At 36.6% G+C, this 16,021-nt stretch overlaps 1 protein-coding gene across 4 annotated transcripts in view; it reads left to right on the top strand.

Annotated features, from left to right (window-relative positions):
- The first annotated feature begins 8,989 nt into the window (after positions 1–8,989).
- The window catches only part of UNC13C (unc-13 homolog C), a 740,073-nt gene continuing 733,041 nt past the window's right edge, over positions 8,990–16,021 (top strand). For 2 of the 4 annotated variants that reach the window (XM_037833918.1, XM_037833916.1), the window contains exon 1: positions 8,990–9,494. The gene's annotated coding sequence lies outside the window, so the exon portion shown is untranslated. The other 2 variants (XM_037833921.1, XM_037833917.1) reach the window with 2 other exon arrangements.

The raw sequence follows: 16,021 nt of genomic DNA, 5'->3' as shown, positions 1-16,021 counted from the left end.
GGTATTTGTGTTTGAAATCTCTGCCCTGCAGAGCAAAGAAGATAATTAAATTCTAAATACATGTGTTTGTATCCCAGAAACTCTGGAGATCCAGAGATCTCAGACCCACAGAGTATGATAGAAGGTATACTCAGAGGAAAGTGATTGTGAGTTCGTAAAGAAGAGAATCAGAGAAGGGTAATTAAACATTAGAAATGAGCCTGAGAGAGACAAGATCAAGGAAAGAGATCTCCTGAGAAAGAGACACCTCAAGATGGCCTAGCCATTCTCTTAAGGAGCCCCAGATGGAGGCAATTCCAGTACTCCATCCTCTGTCTCAAGCAGGAACTTGAGAAACTATTTTCTGAATTTAATACATAATTTAACATAATACTCCTTCAGATAACAGTATTTTCTTTTTAATATAGGATGATTCATTAATTTGAAAAAAAGTCTAGCTGTTGGAATTTCAGATATTGCAAGAGGGCAATGTTTTAAAGCAGAAAGCCTTTTTTGGAATTATTTTTTAAAAAATACAGCTTCCATCAAGGCATATATTTAGTAATCGGAAAAAAAACACACACAAATCTGAGGAAGACTTTATTTTCTCCTTTTTAATTCTTATTATGATGCTATCAGATATTGTTTCCATCCACTACTTCCAGGGATATAGCATACCCTCCTCTACCACTCATCCAAAAAACAAAACAAAAACAATGATAATAGCTGATACTCTGCCCAGAACTTTATATTTTTAATTCATTTAATCCTCAAAACCACCACATGAATGATGAGCTAGCCTTTATTTCTCCTCATTTTATGGATGAAGAAACTAAGGTTTCAGTTAAAGTATTTGACTTTTTCAAAATTACAAAGCAAGTAAATGTAGAGGCAGATATATACAGAGTTTTCTGTCTGCAAAAAACATTTTAGTTCCCTAGGTAAAACTCTACCGAAAAGAATAAAGGGATGAAGATGGTGCTTTTAAACTGTCTCATTAGCTACTGTAAATTGCTGTGTCTATTATATATAATGGAAATAAAGATGTTAGATTTAAAGCAGAAGATAGATTTTATTAGTTTGCTTTCAACTTTTGCATAGTTCTTCATGGAATCTATATTGTACAGATGGTAGCTTAGTTTAGATATACTTTAGGAGTGGTGGTTATCGTAGGATAGGGGTCAGATAATTAGTTTTAAGGTACCATGGATGGCAGAGTAGAGCAGGATGCTTCTTTTAGGGCATCTTCCCTCTCAAACACAGCCCCTGAAAAGGCCAATGCAAAGTGGTAGGCAGCCCATTGCTTTCTTTACACAGTCCCTTGGGGTATGTCAGAACATGCCCATGACATAGTAGGTGCTGAGTAAGTGATTGCTTTTGAAGATCAGGTTGTATGAGAGCATCCAGCCATAGGCACACTGACAAGGTGTGATTCAAGTGTGATCAGGAATGTCCTGTTAATTAAATCTACCAACTGTTCCTCAGTTCTACAACGGCAGAATTAACTAAAAAAAAACTATGGTTCATTGCCTTGACTTCTTTTTCTCCCCATGTGATGTATTTCATTAATTTACAATACAGCCTTTGTTACTTTATAGAGCCGTTCCTCAATAGAGATAGCCACAGTAACTGAAGAGTTGTTGAAGAAGAAACATAAAAGGGCAAAGACCTGGAAAGTGAAAGCTTTCAAACAAACTTCACTTGGTTCACAGTTTGCCTCGAGTTAACCCTTCTGAGAGTCCCCTGGCCCCAATACAAGAGGCAGGGATTTTGTTTTCCTTCTAGGCTCTATCCAGTATGCAGATGTGCTCTGTGGAGACAGAACCAGGATACTGAGAAGAATATGAAATAATACCATGAAGAGGAAGAATATTATGTCAAATAATACTAAATACATGCTCTAAGTGGATCTATTTTTGATACATTTTGAACCATTTAAAAAAAATTATTCTCTTGACTTGCTACATGGTTTGCACATATCTTGGGCAGTTATTGTTTAATTTAGGTGGAAAGGACTTTCAGTAGGAGGCATGAACACCTGCTTATAGCCAGAAACTGGGTGATTATAATCTCTTTAGTACCAAATACAGTTTTTTTTAATTTAAATTTCAGTCTTTATTTAGATGTCAAATATTGTCTCCATTTGCTCAAAATTGGGAGGTAGCATGTATAGCAGTTAAGAACATGCTCTCTTTTTTCTTCAATTCAGTTTTATTGATATATATTCACAGACCCTACAATCATACAAGTATACAATTGTTCACAGTACTATCATATAATTGTGCATTCCTCACCAAAATAAATGTTTGAACATTTTCATTACTCCAAAAAAAAAGAAGAATAAAAATACAAGTAAAGAAGAACACCCAAACATCCCATCCTCCCATCCCCCCTATTATTCATTTAATTTTTGTTCCCATTTTTCTACTCATCTGTCCATATACTAGATAGAGGGAGTCACACCGTATAAGCTACATAGTTATACAATCATCTTCAAGAATCAAGGCTTCTCGGGTTGCAGTTAAACAGTTTTGGGTATTTCCTTCTAGCTGTTCCAATACACTAAACACTAAAAAGGGATATCTATATAATGCATGAGAATAACCTCCAGAATGACCTCTTAACTCCATCTGAAATCTCTCAGCCACTGAAACTTTATTTCGTTTCATTTTGCTTCCCCCTTTTACTCAAGAAGATGTTCTCAATCCCATGATGCTGGGTCCATATTCATCCCTGGGAGTCATGTCCCACATTGCCAGGGAGATTTACACCCCTGGGAGTCATGTCCCATGAAGGGGTGAGGGCAGTGAGTTTACCTGCTGAGTTGGCTTAGAGAGAGAGGCCGCATTTGAGCAACAGTAGAGGCTCTCTGGGGGAGACTTTTAGACACAATTATAAGTAGGTTTAGCTTCTCCTTTGCAGTAACAAGCTTCATAAGGGCAAGTCCCAAGTTCGAAAGCTTGACCTTCTAAAGTGGCAGACCCCAATGATTGTGAGAATATCAGTAATTCCCCAGTCCCTTGTGGGGGCCTGAATACAGTTTTTGAAAACTTTTGTTAGACAAAGGATATACCTTCAGCAATTTTGAGTCTATGTAGTTTCTAGTAAATAATGATTCTCAGTCAGAAATGGAATTTCTACTGAGGTCATTTTCACTGCTCTTGGACTCAGCAGCACATACTGAATAACTTCTGAAATGCTGGCATGTAATGTTAGGATTTACCTTGCTTATCATTGCAAGAGAGGAAAAGAGGTCATGGCTGGCTTTGGAAGAAAGGGAAACGCACGAATCGTTTATCACTGTGTGCATAAATACTTTATCTAAGACATTCATTCCTTCTAATATTGAACAAAATAACTCAATTTATATATGAACTTTATTATCAAGCATGTAAAAATATCTGGTGGACAGAAAATGTTTAGCAAGCAAACAAACCATTAAGATGGAAATTTTCATTTCCAATTCCAAACCAAATTTAAATTTGCATTTGGAAATCTATAGAAAATTCTTTATTGTCACACATACATTGAGAAATTAACACATATAATGAGCATATAGTACACACAAACATTTATTACTTATGAACACAGGAAACTGAGGCTCAGAGAGGTTGTATAACTTGTATAAGATAATACAGGTAGGAAGAAGCAGAGCTATGAACCTAAAGCTATGATTTAAAACATATATATTCTTACTAATTTTTTTTAAATGTACTACTTGGAAAACTTTACCACTATTAATGCAGGGCAGGTTAGTAATAGTAGAAAATAATGATGATATCTGGTGAGAAGTTTGGTGATATATTAATGATTATTAGCTAATATTTGTTGAGAGTACCTACTACATGTCAGGTATATACTAGATTGCTTTACATGGATTATCTCAATTGATTTGTTGGCAACAGTATGAATAGGATTTATTATTATATCCATTTTATATATGAAGCAACTAAGGAATAGAGGTTAAAAAATCTGAACAGAATCAGAAAGATAGTACTTGTTAGGCCAAGAGTCCAAGTTCTTCAGTTCTTTGCTGCCTCCCTAAATCATAGTTCCCCAAAGAAACAAAAGTCAAAGGAATATGGAAAGAGAAATCTCTTTACTTTAGACTGTCCAAATGCTGTGTCTTCCTGGAAATTTGGAACCTTTTAAAAATGCCTTCAATTGAGTAAATACCTGAAACTACCAAACTCCAACCCAGCAGTCTGGACTCTTGAAGACGATTATATAATAATGTAGGTTACAAGGGGTGACAGTGTGATTGTGAAAACCTTGTGTTTCACACCCCCTTTATCTAGTGTATGGATGGATGAGTAGAAAAATGGGGATAAAAACTAAATGACAAATAGGGTGGGATGGGGGGATGGTTTGGGTGTTCTTTTTTCACTTTTATTTTTTATTCTTGTTCTAATTCTTTCTGATGTAAGGAAAATGTTCAGAAATAGATTGTGGTGATGAACGCATAACTATGTTATCATACTGTGGACAGTGGATTGTATACCATGGATGATTGTATGGTGTATGAATGTATTTCAATAAAACTGAACTTAAAAAAAAAAATGCCTTCAATTGATGATTTTCTTGAAGACACTGTTGATATTGAAAGGAAAAAAAAAAACAGAATGAAAGTATGGATATTTTATACCCAACAGCTTTCAACAGCTAAGATTACTCACAGTTCAATAATCATTACTCAAAGAAAAATATTCTAAGAGAGTCTGCTCAAATAATTTTACTCCTCCTTTACTCCTTAAAACTTTTAAAAAAAACTTATACATTTTCCATCTGTTTTGATGTTTGTTTAAATGTATACCTCTGAGCTTTGTGGAGGGACCAGTTTTGAAGTAGGAGTTGAGTGACTGGTTTCTAGTCCATTCTCTACCACTTACTTGTTCTGTGCATTAAGGTAAGTCATGCGGTCCTTCTGGGTCTTTTTTTTTTTCATTATTATGGTACAGTATAGTATGGGGACAAAACTGCTAGAAAGTCTTGCATATTTTAAAAAAATAAGTATCAAATGAGAAAATAAATGTAAAAGCACTTACACTGATGTTAAACTAACTTTGAACAGTATTGTGTCACTGCCACACCACTGTTGGAATATGTAGTTGTTGAGAGTACCTACTACATGTCAGGTATATACTAGATTGCTTTATGTGGATTATCTCATGTAAATAGCACCAAAGAAGTGCTATTTGGACCAAGAAATAGAACAAAGTTATTTGAACAGGGACTCAAACCATGGCTTTATCCTCATTAAATAGTGCTCTACTAACTAAGAAAACTGTCACTCACTCACTCACTCAGCCAGCCTGCTTTTAATGAATATGGCTTTGGGTTGGGCATTGGTGATATAAAGAGGAATACACTGTGGTCTCTGCCCTCACAGGACTCACAGTCTAGCAAGGAAGGGCAGGCAGATGAGTAAATCAATAGTTAACATACTTGATAATAAACCAGTGTTGTAATAGAGCTTTATAAAAGCACTAAGAGGGCCCAGAAAAGAGAACCACCTCCCTGGCCAGGAGTATGGCATTCTCATCTTGTTATTGAATTTCTTAAAGCTAAAATTCTTGCATCTTATAACACATAAGTGTACATAAATCCACAAGTTAAATAATAATCTAATTCTTCATTGGAAATCTCAAAAGTATGTTTTTTTGGGGGGGGGTTGTTTTGCTCTTTTCTTAATGAACATTTATTATGTAATGGTTTCTTTGGGTCAGGGATTTGAAAATAACTTAGCTCGTGTTTCTGGCTTAGGGTTTCTCATTTGCTTTCATTCAGTAGGTCAACGGGGGCTGAAGTCATCTCAGAGCCTGAATGTGGCTAGAGGGTCAGCTTCCTAAATGGCTCATTCACATGGCTTTTCTCAGGAGGCCTCAGTTCCTGCCTGGCTTTTTGGCAGCAGACCTTGGTTCCGTCCCCCTAGGCTTCTTGAGTGTCTTTAAGGCATGACCACTAACTTCCTCCAGAGTGAGCAAACCAAGAGAGCCTGAGCAAAGAGAAAGCAGTGCCTTTTATGCCCTAGTTTCTGAAGTCACACACTATCACTTCTGCTCAAAGGTACATTTTTAAAATGATCCATGATTAATGGAAAGTTTTAATTTAAGAACAGGATCAATATGTGCTTTACAATCATAATACCTATATTAGATAAACCTTTCCAAATTACATTGGATGGTTTATTCTCAAACATTTGGTTTCTATAAAATAGTCAGGTATGTGGAGCTAAAAACACCAACTAGTTATTTTTAGATGTAATCATGCTTTTGTCTTTAATTATCTTGACAGTTAATGCAGTTTGCCAATTCATTTGCGAGGATAGAAAGAGCCAATAACTGGTCATAGTTTCTTAGAAATAGTGAGTATTGAGGTTCAATGTTGGCCACCAATTCACTGAATTCAGAGAGTAATGTGTTCTAGAGAGCTGAAAATCCAATCCAATATATAAAAGGTTGTTTTATGCTTTTTCAAGAATCCCTCTATTTCTTTATATTGGTTAAATCCAGGTGCACAGTCAGAAACAAAATTCTTCAAACAGGACCATCTTATTTGGTCCTTTTGGTTTAGTCAAGCTTTATTACCAAGAAAAAATGAGCAGTGACCCATACATCTTGCTCTTCTCCCACTTGAAACAAAAATTAGACAAATGATCTGACCCAGCAAATGTCTTGGGATGTGGGAGAAGGATGAAACCCTAGAGGATTTTATTCCTCCTGAAATCACTGCTGATGGAATTAAAGGGGAAATTATATATAATATATAAATTATTGTCTTTGGGGCATGTACCTCAGGAGTGGCTAGTATGTAAGTGAATATTACTCGTTTCCTATCCTTGTTGTTTAATGTCACTAATCTGAGGTTTGAAAAATTCTTTGCAGAAATACAATGCAGCTTATTGATAAAAAAAAGTGTAGGACTGTTACCAATTGCTATAGTGACACCATTATGATTATATTTTATTTGAATCAGGTACTCAGCAGAGGCCGTCAAGAGCCAAGGAATTTCTGGTAGGGATTTTGGTGTCCCTGCAGGTCCATAAAATTATAAAGCTCTGTCACTCCCTTCAGTAGTGACATATTTTATTAGTAGCCAGTGTCCCTCAGATACATGATTCCTGCCACTTTCAGAATTGTTAACAATTTCCGTTTTGAAATATATAACCAGAATCCTGATCATTAGAGCTAAGCAGTGCATTCATCAGAACACACATTGACTTTGAAGCATTCATGAAATGTTATTTCTCCTTACCAGCAAAGATTGATGGTCACCACCATTGGTGTTATTTCCTCTAAAAGAATATTTGAATTAGAGCAATATTTTAAAAACTCATTATATTATACTCCTACCATGTTCTGGGAGTAGCTCATGGTTAGGATCATCTTATGTGTATTTCCTTCTATAGGTTTTTAACATTTAAACCACTGGCATTGTATCCTAATTTACTGGGACTTAGAAACATTACAGTATGCTGGGTGATTCTAGGCTGAGTATACAGCTTCAGCACATAGGCCTATGAAATGCACACAAAAACCACTGTGTGAATAGGCACTCTTCAATGCAGCGTAATGGCTAGCCTGGATTTTTCTGTACAAAAGATGTTGTTAATCTACTTTTAGTTTTAACCATTTTTCTTTGCTACTCTCGAGTGCCCACAGTTGAGGGCAGCAGAGCTTTGTCCTGCCTGCCTCTCCAGTAGCTGCTTGAAGCAGAGATCACACCGGCTCAGTGTTTGCCCCCTGATGCAGCGCATTAGACCTTGAGCAGCTGCTCAAGTCCATTAACAGTCACTTGAGCAGCAAGTTGAGGAAGCTGTGCTGCTGTAAGCTAAGGGTGGGGCTGAGAGCTGGCAATGGGGAGGGCTCAATTGCCAGTACATGGCATATATATTGCCTCAAATTTGGGGCAATTTTTAGATCATAGGTTATATTTCAGTTGTTGCATATAGTAGGTGGAATATGTTTTGGAAAAAAAACAGCTCTATCTGGCTTACCTGTTGGTTTTTCTGGCAATCATTGTAAGTTAAACATTTAGGTAGAGTCAATTCTAAAGTTAGTCAAAACATATTTACCTTTACATGTACTGAAAAATGCCATATAAATCTGCATATATACTTCTTAAACTGTTTCATCTTAGATGCTAATTAAATATTCATCAGTCCTGGAAACATCCTATTTTCTACAAAGCAAAAAAAAGTAAATATAAGTAAGCCAGCAGAGCAGATGCAGCTTAAAACCTACAAATTATTCCAGAACTTTAACTTCTCTAAGGTTCTATTTTAAGATCCAGTCCTTTTTTGGTTTGTTTGTTTCAACAGGGGAGTTAGAGGATTGAAAATGCTTAATTGATGGCAAGTCGGAGCTGTTACTCCCCCCACCTCCTCTACTCAGCAAAACTAAAAAGAAAGCAAGCCACTTCAATTCCTAGCCAGATCTTTAATGCTAACATCAAACGGGGAGACTTTTACTTCTAAGTGAGAAAAACCGTTGCATCACCGTAAGTTTCCAACATTTCCCACTTTGATTTGTGTATGTGTCTTTAATCCAAATTGTTGAGGAATCTTCTTAAAATGGTTTTGCAAAACGTTAAAAAAACAAACAAAAAAAACCCACCCGGATGAGATATCAGCATCTCTTCCTTCTAAACACTGAGTCCTATTAGCCGCCTCTCTGCCGCTAATTGGGAATTACACTACGTGCAGTGTACTTTTAACAGCCAACTATGTCTAAAACAATTATCATTAAATTATCCATGTTATCAACAAGACTGTTAACGCGGCTAGCAAAATTGGCCATACGATTGGCTTCCAGGTCACCATCCAGTGATAAAAGGAAATTAGGCTAAGGAAGCTCGAGCAGCCAGGCGTTTTCCCCAACGATGAAGCTGTGCCCCCACGCAGTTAGTTATCAGTGCGGCGGTCACGGCCACACTTGGCAGCGTCCACAGCGCATCTCCTGTGAACAAGGGCTGTGGCTCACCCTTGCAGAGCTGCTCTGTGCAGCAGCGGCGGCGGGAGCAGAGGGAGCCGACACGATCTCGGTAGAGGAGGCTGGGGGATCGCAATGTCAGTGCTGCATTCTGAAAAGCGGTGGCAGCGGCCCGCGGTGTGTGAAGTTCCGGGCGCACACCCTCAATTGCTGATGAGCCCTGGCGCTCCTCAACGCACAGGAGAGGCTCCCATTTTGCTTTATTAGAGAAAAGAATGAGAAATGAGCTGCCGAAGGAATGTGGCAATGAGAAGAGTGAAGGACAGTTTTGTGCCAGCAGCTAAGTTGTAAAATTGCTTTGGAGGCTGCCCGGGGAGCACGATAGAATTCACAAGAACAGACTCCGTTGCAGATCAAAGGCATGCCTGATTGCACATGAGTCTGATCGCTGGGATGCAGCCTCAGCTCCTGCTCTTACTATTTGTGGCTGAATAAAGGAACCGAGACTAGAAACACGATTGCGGGTGCTATTCCTGAAAGGAAAACACATACGCTCAAAAAGGAAGGGGAGGAACAGCCCAACTGGTGTGTGTACTTTTTTTTTTTCTTTCTTTTTTTTTAAGGAGAATCCCTCAGGTATGTTCTCTTCTCCCGTTATGCATTGCCTCATCCGCATGTGTTTTTGCGTCTGTCTTTTCTTGTTGCTTCTTTTTGTTTGCACTTTGAATCACAACCGTGGTGTTCTCCTAGTGTAGTAGATGCATTTGTAAAACGCTCAGTTTGCCTGTGATTTTATTATAGATGATCTTATTGAGGTGATAATCACCGACTTCAGTCATTGCTTTATTTTAAATGCAGAATGATACATGATTGTTTACTTTCCACTCAACTTTCAGGAGATTATCTGCATAGGAACAAACAGGGCTGGGATAAAAGACTGTGATATTTCCTGATCCCTGGGAATTTGGAGAAAAAATTAGAGACAAATGGAAAAGTTGAGGGCTTTCTAGGAAGGGGTTAAAGCCAAGATGTCATAGACTAGCATTGTGTCACCCAAGTGGTTTTCCAGCAAATCAAGTGTGGAGCAAACTGAGCATTAGCAAGGGTTCTGCATTTCTAGCTCTCGATCAGTCCTTTAAAATGAAGATCCTGCCAATTTACTTCAAGATATGAATCTCTCAGATTTTACCCTTGGTTCTGTTTTACAACTGTGTAAACGTACTGAAGGAGGCAGTCTAAAAAAAAAAAAAATCCCTTTAACCCAAGAGTGTTAATAAACCCTAACTTCTGCAATTACATCATCAATATACATGTTTAATACAGAGAAAGACAGGTATGGAAACAACAGTGGTGTTGGCTGCCTTCAGTACCTGGGCTTGAGATGACGAGGCTTATTAGGTTTTTAAAGAAGAAAATGAAAGAGGTGAGTGGGTAACACACGTACAGATGAGTTTTCAGAGATACTCTATATTTCTGTAAAAAGCTAAAAATATAATTTTTTCTCATTTTGGAATTGATAATAAATGTTGCACTTGTTTTAAAATAATCTTTTTGTCTTTTACCCTTCAAATACAATGCTATTTCATAAAAGTGGGTAAAATTGGCAATTAGGCAAACGTCTATGTAGTTAAATTAAATGAGATTTATGTGGAGGGGAAAACAAGAGAATGAGAAAGTTTGCTAAATTTTTGTATATGTCAAAATATTTTATAGACTTTTAGGTGTTTTGTTAACACAAAGAGTTAATACCAAGGCTCTAGGACCCTGATTTAAAATTATTTTTAGTTCTACTTTCTTATGATATAAAAGTCTGAATGGACTAAGGGTAAATGGGATTTAAATTGTAATTTATTTATAGTGTAAAGTACATCACTGCCCTGCTTTTTTAAAACTAAAACCTCATTTTTTTGACAAATGATAGCGATCTGGAGCACTGAGTTGAGCCACACAATAAGGAAATGAAGAAACCAGTTATTTCAAAATTTCACACATTACTATAATAACAATATTAAAATATGGTAAGTAGCCACAAAAAATTTGGGGGACCAGTAACATGATTTAGGAGATGGACAAAGAGTTGAGTTTATATACATTAGTAGGGTGTGAAAAACATTGTGAATTTCTTCTATGTTGATATCTTCAATGGAGGTTATTAAATCTGCAGATGAAACACTAAAGCAATGATATAACAGTAATTTTTCTGACTCCATTAGATAATTATTTTTCAGACTAATGAATAAATTGTCTTAAGATAACTTAAAATAATACTTGAACTTCTCATTTACAAAGTTGCCTTTTTAAACTATAATGGAATTCTGTTAATAACGTAATTTTAATAGGGTTGTGGACTTGGAGTTAAAGGTGGATATGCAGGTATGGATTTATTTCCTAGCATTTGATTATTTATTCTTAGACTTCCATTAACTAGATTTGGAAACTTCTCCCAGAGATTGCCATTACCATGTGTTTGGATAAATCCATGCCGAGGTGAAATCTGAGGTAAATATGTTAGATATGCCTAGAGAAATCACTTTCCATGTGTATATTATTAACAGATAAACTGTTTCCCTTCCTAGGCCGTCTAATGCCTTTTCTATTGCTGCTCATCTTTAAGTATGAAACAATGAACTGTGGTGCACAGAACTACGTGCTTAAGAATCCATGGATCATTATAAATAGATGACAGCTGTGGTGATTCCTCTTTCAAAGATAAATTTTACTGACTAGGGGTGTGTGTGGGGATGAGAGTCAGTAAGGGAGGGAAAGTACTTTGATGTCTTTGCAGATTTAGTGAAAAGCTGAGTTTCTGAATATCAGTACACTTTTGTATGATAATATCTTTTCCCGATGCTCTAGGCATTCCTGTTTGTATTGACCTCAAATAATGCAATGCATCAAAACATGCAGTGAGTTCTCTGAGGCATTATGCCACCTGTATGTTGTCTTCCAGTTTTATCACTATCAGCTTCTGCTGTTTATTCTTTCTATTCTAGATTCTTAACCACAGAAGGGCTTTTTTTTCAGCATTTTTAAGGATATTGCAACTGCCTTCCCACCCCCCAAAATTTCCCTGCTTTTTAGCTGGAAATGTTATGAATTTTAAACAACATATCAAATTTATTTCTAAAACACTTTTACAGCTAGAAAACCAGTTTCTTACTATGTTATGTTTTATACCGATTATAAGCTTATTTAGTAATTCACATTTCAAATAATATCACTCAAGCAATAATTGCAAATATAAGGAATCAAATTTGCATCCTTTTCCCCCTTTTTTACAAATCCTTTCTGGATTGTAAATTGTCTGTGCTTGGATCTCTAGACTCCAATTCCCTTTCAGCTTAAAAATACGGATTTATTAATAGTCTGTAGCTTTTGAGCATGCAGAAGACTGAGTGCTTGGTTCTGTAATCTTTACAAATAATATAGTGGATGCCACTGTAGTCCTTTCAGGCGTAGTTAGGAGGATAGGAATAACTATTCTAACCTCTACTAGCTCAAAAGTCCTCCAGAAGAGACATAGAAATGGAGATACTTGAATCATTCCTCCTCTTGTAAAAATGTTTGCAACCCAAGGGACATAAATATTTCCTTTCTCATGTGTATCCCAGTTATAATGTACAGTTTAGGCTCAGCACATAGAAATTGCTATCCTTTTGATATGGGTGAGGGTTTTATATTATTGTGCCTACATACATAGAGAATTAAGGCATTTTGTGGTGTATTTAGGGCTTTTAAAATATTTTCACATTTTTGTTGTGTCATATAACTGGCAAAACCCAAACAATTTCTTTATCAATGGAAAATTTTTAGCAAAAATGCCAGTGAGATAAAGATCGAGAACTAATGTGTATATCACAATAATGATACAGTACTTTTTGCTATCTAGTAGAATATACTGGAATTGGTCAAATCCTGGCCTAGTCTGTAACTGGCTGGATAAACTTGGGCTGCCACTTTACCTTTCTAAGCATTGATTTCCTTGTATGTAAAAGAAAAGCGTTTGATCAAATGCTTACGAAGATCCCTTCTAGTTCTCAGACTCAGAAACTCTGTAAAACCTACATAATGCATATTCTTTAGGGTTGACCCCATTTGAAGTATAGCTACAGGGTTTTCTGACTCTAATTTCCTTCTCCTAAGAGTCTAGACACATTTTCATTACTGTTTTGTAAATAGTATTTCATTGCCTGATAACTGAAGAAACAATATTAATCCTTTTGGAATTAAGTAGAAGATTTGCCAACGTGTTTTCCTTTTTCCAACAAAGCAGTGATAAGTATTTGCTTAATCATATTTCATGTAACTGCTTCTTTTGCATAAGTCCCTGGATCTGTGAGTCATAAAGTATTTGCCACAGCTTTGATAGATATTGAAGTCCTGCCATTTTTTTTTTTACAAGAAACAAATGGTGTTTGTATTTAACTGCTCAGTTTTTTAGAGCCATTCATAGATAAGTTTTATTGAGTGCTTTGTAAAATTTAGTGTATGTACTTACTGTACATAGCCATTTGGACAGATCCACTCTCTCTCCCTCCAGCTGTCTTCCCTCTAACTGGGCACACTTACTGACAATATGTCTGGAAAGACGGGACTGCAGGATTCCCTCATGGCTGAAGGGTTAAGCTTAACTAGGGAAGCGTCCCAAAGCTAGGGAGGCTTTCTATTTCCTTCTTAATATCAAAGAAGGTTGACTGGCAGAAGGCAGAAGCAAATATATATAGATTATTTCATATATGTAATAATTAAAATTTAATTCTAGGCACTTCTTAGAAAGTAACCTACAGGATGAAAATTGTACATAATCGCCCAATGACATTACTGGAAGATAGTTGAAGAAATATTGTTTAAAACAGTAAGCAATGAGAACTATAAAAGTTGATTAAATACAGCAAATTATAATAAATGTATACTTGACTTGCTGGCTTCTTCCCATTTAGCCTTGAGTGGGAGAGTTCTCTTGATCCTCTTTGTCTCCTCTTTCTGGTGACCTCAATTACCCTAGTGACCTATACTACTTCTTTGAGGGGTTTTATGCCAAGTTGTCTCCCATCACCTGAAAGTCAAGAATCAACTCTTCCACTTCTTCCCAAACTGCTCCTCTTCTTGATTTTCTTAGTCACTCAGACTGAAACACTGAGTCATTCTCACTGCCTTATTCTCCCTCATGCCCCATATTCAATTAATAACCAAATTTTGTTTTCTCTTTTACACATCATTTACAATTATTCCTCCCTTTCTGTTCCTATTCAAGACCTAGCCCAAATCCTTATCACTTTATGCCTAAAATACTGTTTGACTCTTCCAATTGTTTTATCTGCTATGTGCCTTATCTCTGAGCATCTGTTCTGCATACTACTGCCTGGTTCATTGTCCTAAAAAATGCTTTGATCATGGCACAGGTCACTCCCCTGCTCTCAAGGGCATCACATTCTTTATAAAATGAAGCCTAGAACACTTAGTCTGGTAGAAAACACCTTTTGCAACTAGATCCCAGCCTGCCCTTCCAGTTTTACCTGTGTACCTTTACAAGTTTTACCTTTATCTTTGTCCCAGTTAAACAGATTGCTTAGTTTCCAAATACTGCAATGTTACACACATCTTTAGTACTAAATTACTTGCACAATTTGTTTACTAATTCATCGTATATTTTCTAGTGAGATTTTTTCTTTTGTCTCTACCTATAGTTTAAACCATTATTATTGTATGCTACTTAAAAAAAAAATTCCTAGCTAGACTGTCAATCCTTTAAGTACAGTGTCTGTAAACTTTGCCCAGTTTCTGCATCTTTATTTCATAACCATAAAAAAGGGCACTAAAAAGAGCATTGCTTCATAGTGCTTTGTGAAGTGAAACTGATTATTAACATTGTAGTTATGTTCATATTCCTCATCACCTTTTTAATAGAAGGTGGGTGTTCAGTAAATATTTGTCTGCCTTTGTATTTAATTTGCATTCTATAACTTTGTCAGTTATTAGAGGAAAAGACTAGTTAGGGAAGGAGAGAAACTGGTATACAAAGTAGGAAATACCAAAAAGAAAAAAAATTAAGTCAGAAGGCAAAACTCAAGCCACTACTGTGACTCAAGATAGTAATTACATCTGCCACTGCATTTAGGATAAATTAGAATGACTTTAGATAACCTGTTTTTGGTGAAACCAAATGCCCTGAGATTCCAGTATAGGCTTATATGTGTTTTCCAGGGTATTAAGAGGCAGCAAATCTTTGTGACTTGCTGTTTTATAACTGATATTTCAAGTCTAGCACCCTAAAATGCTCCTGGGACCAAGAGGAAAGATTAGAGTGTGACTAGTGACTCTAGTTTATTCTCATGGTTCAGAGCTCCTTTTTTCAGAAGGTGCTTAGTAATTTGATGGTAAATGACAGGATCCAGTGCCCATGAAGCTCATGAACACAACTACTGAAATGCAGAAGAAGTGTATTAGCTACAAGAGAGGTAGAAGGTGGACAGTTAATCCCAGGGAGCTACCTTCCTGACTTTGCTTAGGTCAGAACTATGCCAAGTGAGAGGTGCATTATCAACTTGATGCTGTTTGTCTTCCTCTTCTTGATCAAGGATTCTGAGATTTTTTTTTTTTTTTTTTTTTTTTTTTTGGCTCGATATTTCTAGTAACTTTCTTCATTGGCTCTTTTCCCTATATCCTTCTTTACTTCCTCTGACCTAAATCGTTCCCCTTTTAATGTCAGCCAATAATTTAGAACATAGTCTCCCTCTCTTCTCTTTTCTCCTGCAGCACAGCCCACTGGTGTCACATTACTGTTCTCCGCCCTGTGGCTCCTGCTGATGGCATCCAGCTCCCAATGGCTTCAGCAATAGCCACCATTCTGGAAAGAAATCCAGGGAATCAGCAATACTGTTGTTTTATCATTGCTTTCCTAGAAGAAATTCTTAAAACATCTGTTTATCTCGAAATAGAAGGTGGTGCAGCTGATTATAGACAGTGCTTTCACCTAGGATATTTCAAATTGGAGGGAAATTATTCAAAAAGAACCTGAGCAAAATCTACCTTGAATTTCTTGTTTGAGTAATCTCTAAATTCTTCAATATTGATGGTAAGGACAGGGTATGTGAATTAGGGACAAAGTAGGG

The sequence above is a fragment of the Choloepus didactylus genome, chromosome 4 (genome assembly GCF_015220235.1).
Source record: "Choloepus didactylus isolate mChoDid1 chromosome 4, mChoDid1.pri, whole genome shotgun sequence".
Taxonomy (NCBI): domain Eukaryota; kingdom Metazoa; phylum Chordata; class Mammalia; order Pilosa; family Megalonychidae; genus Choloepus; species Choloepus didactylus.
The sequence above is the reverse complement of the archived record's forward strand: the minus strand, read 5'-3'. Positions and strand labels throughout refer to the sequence as shown.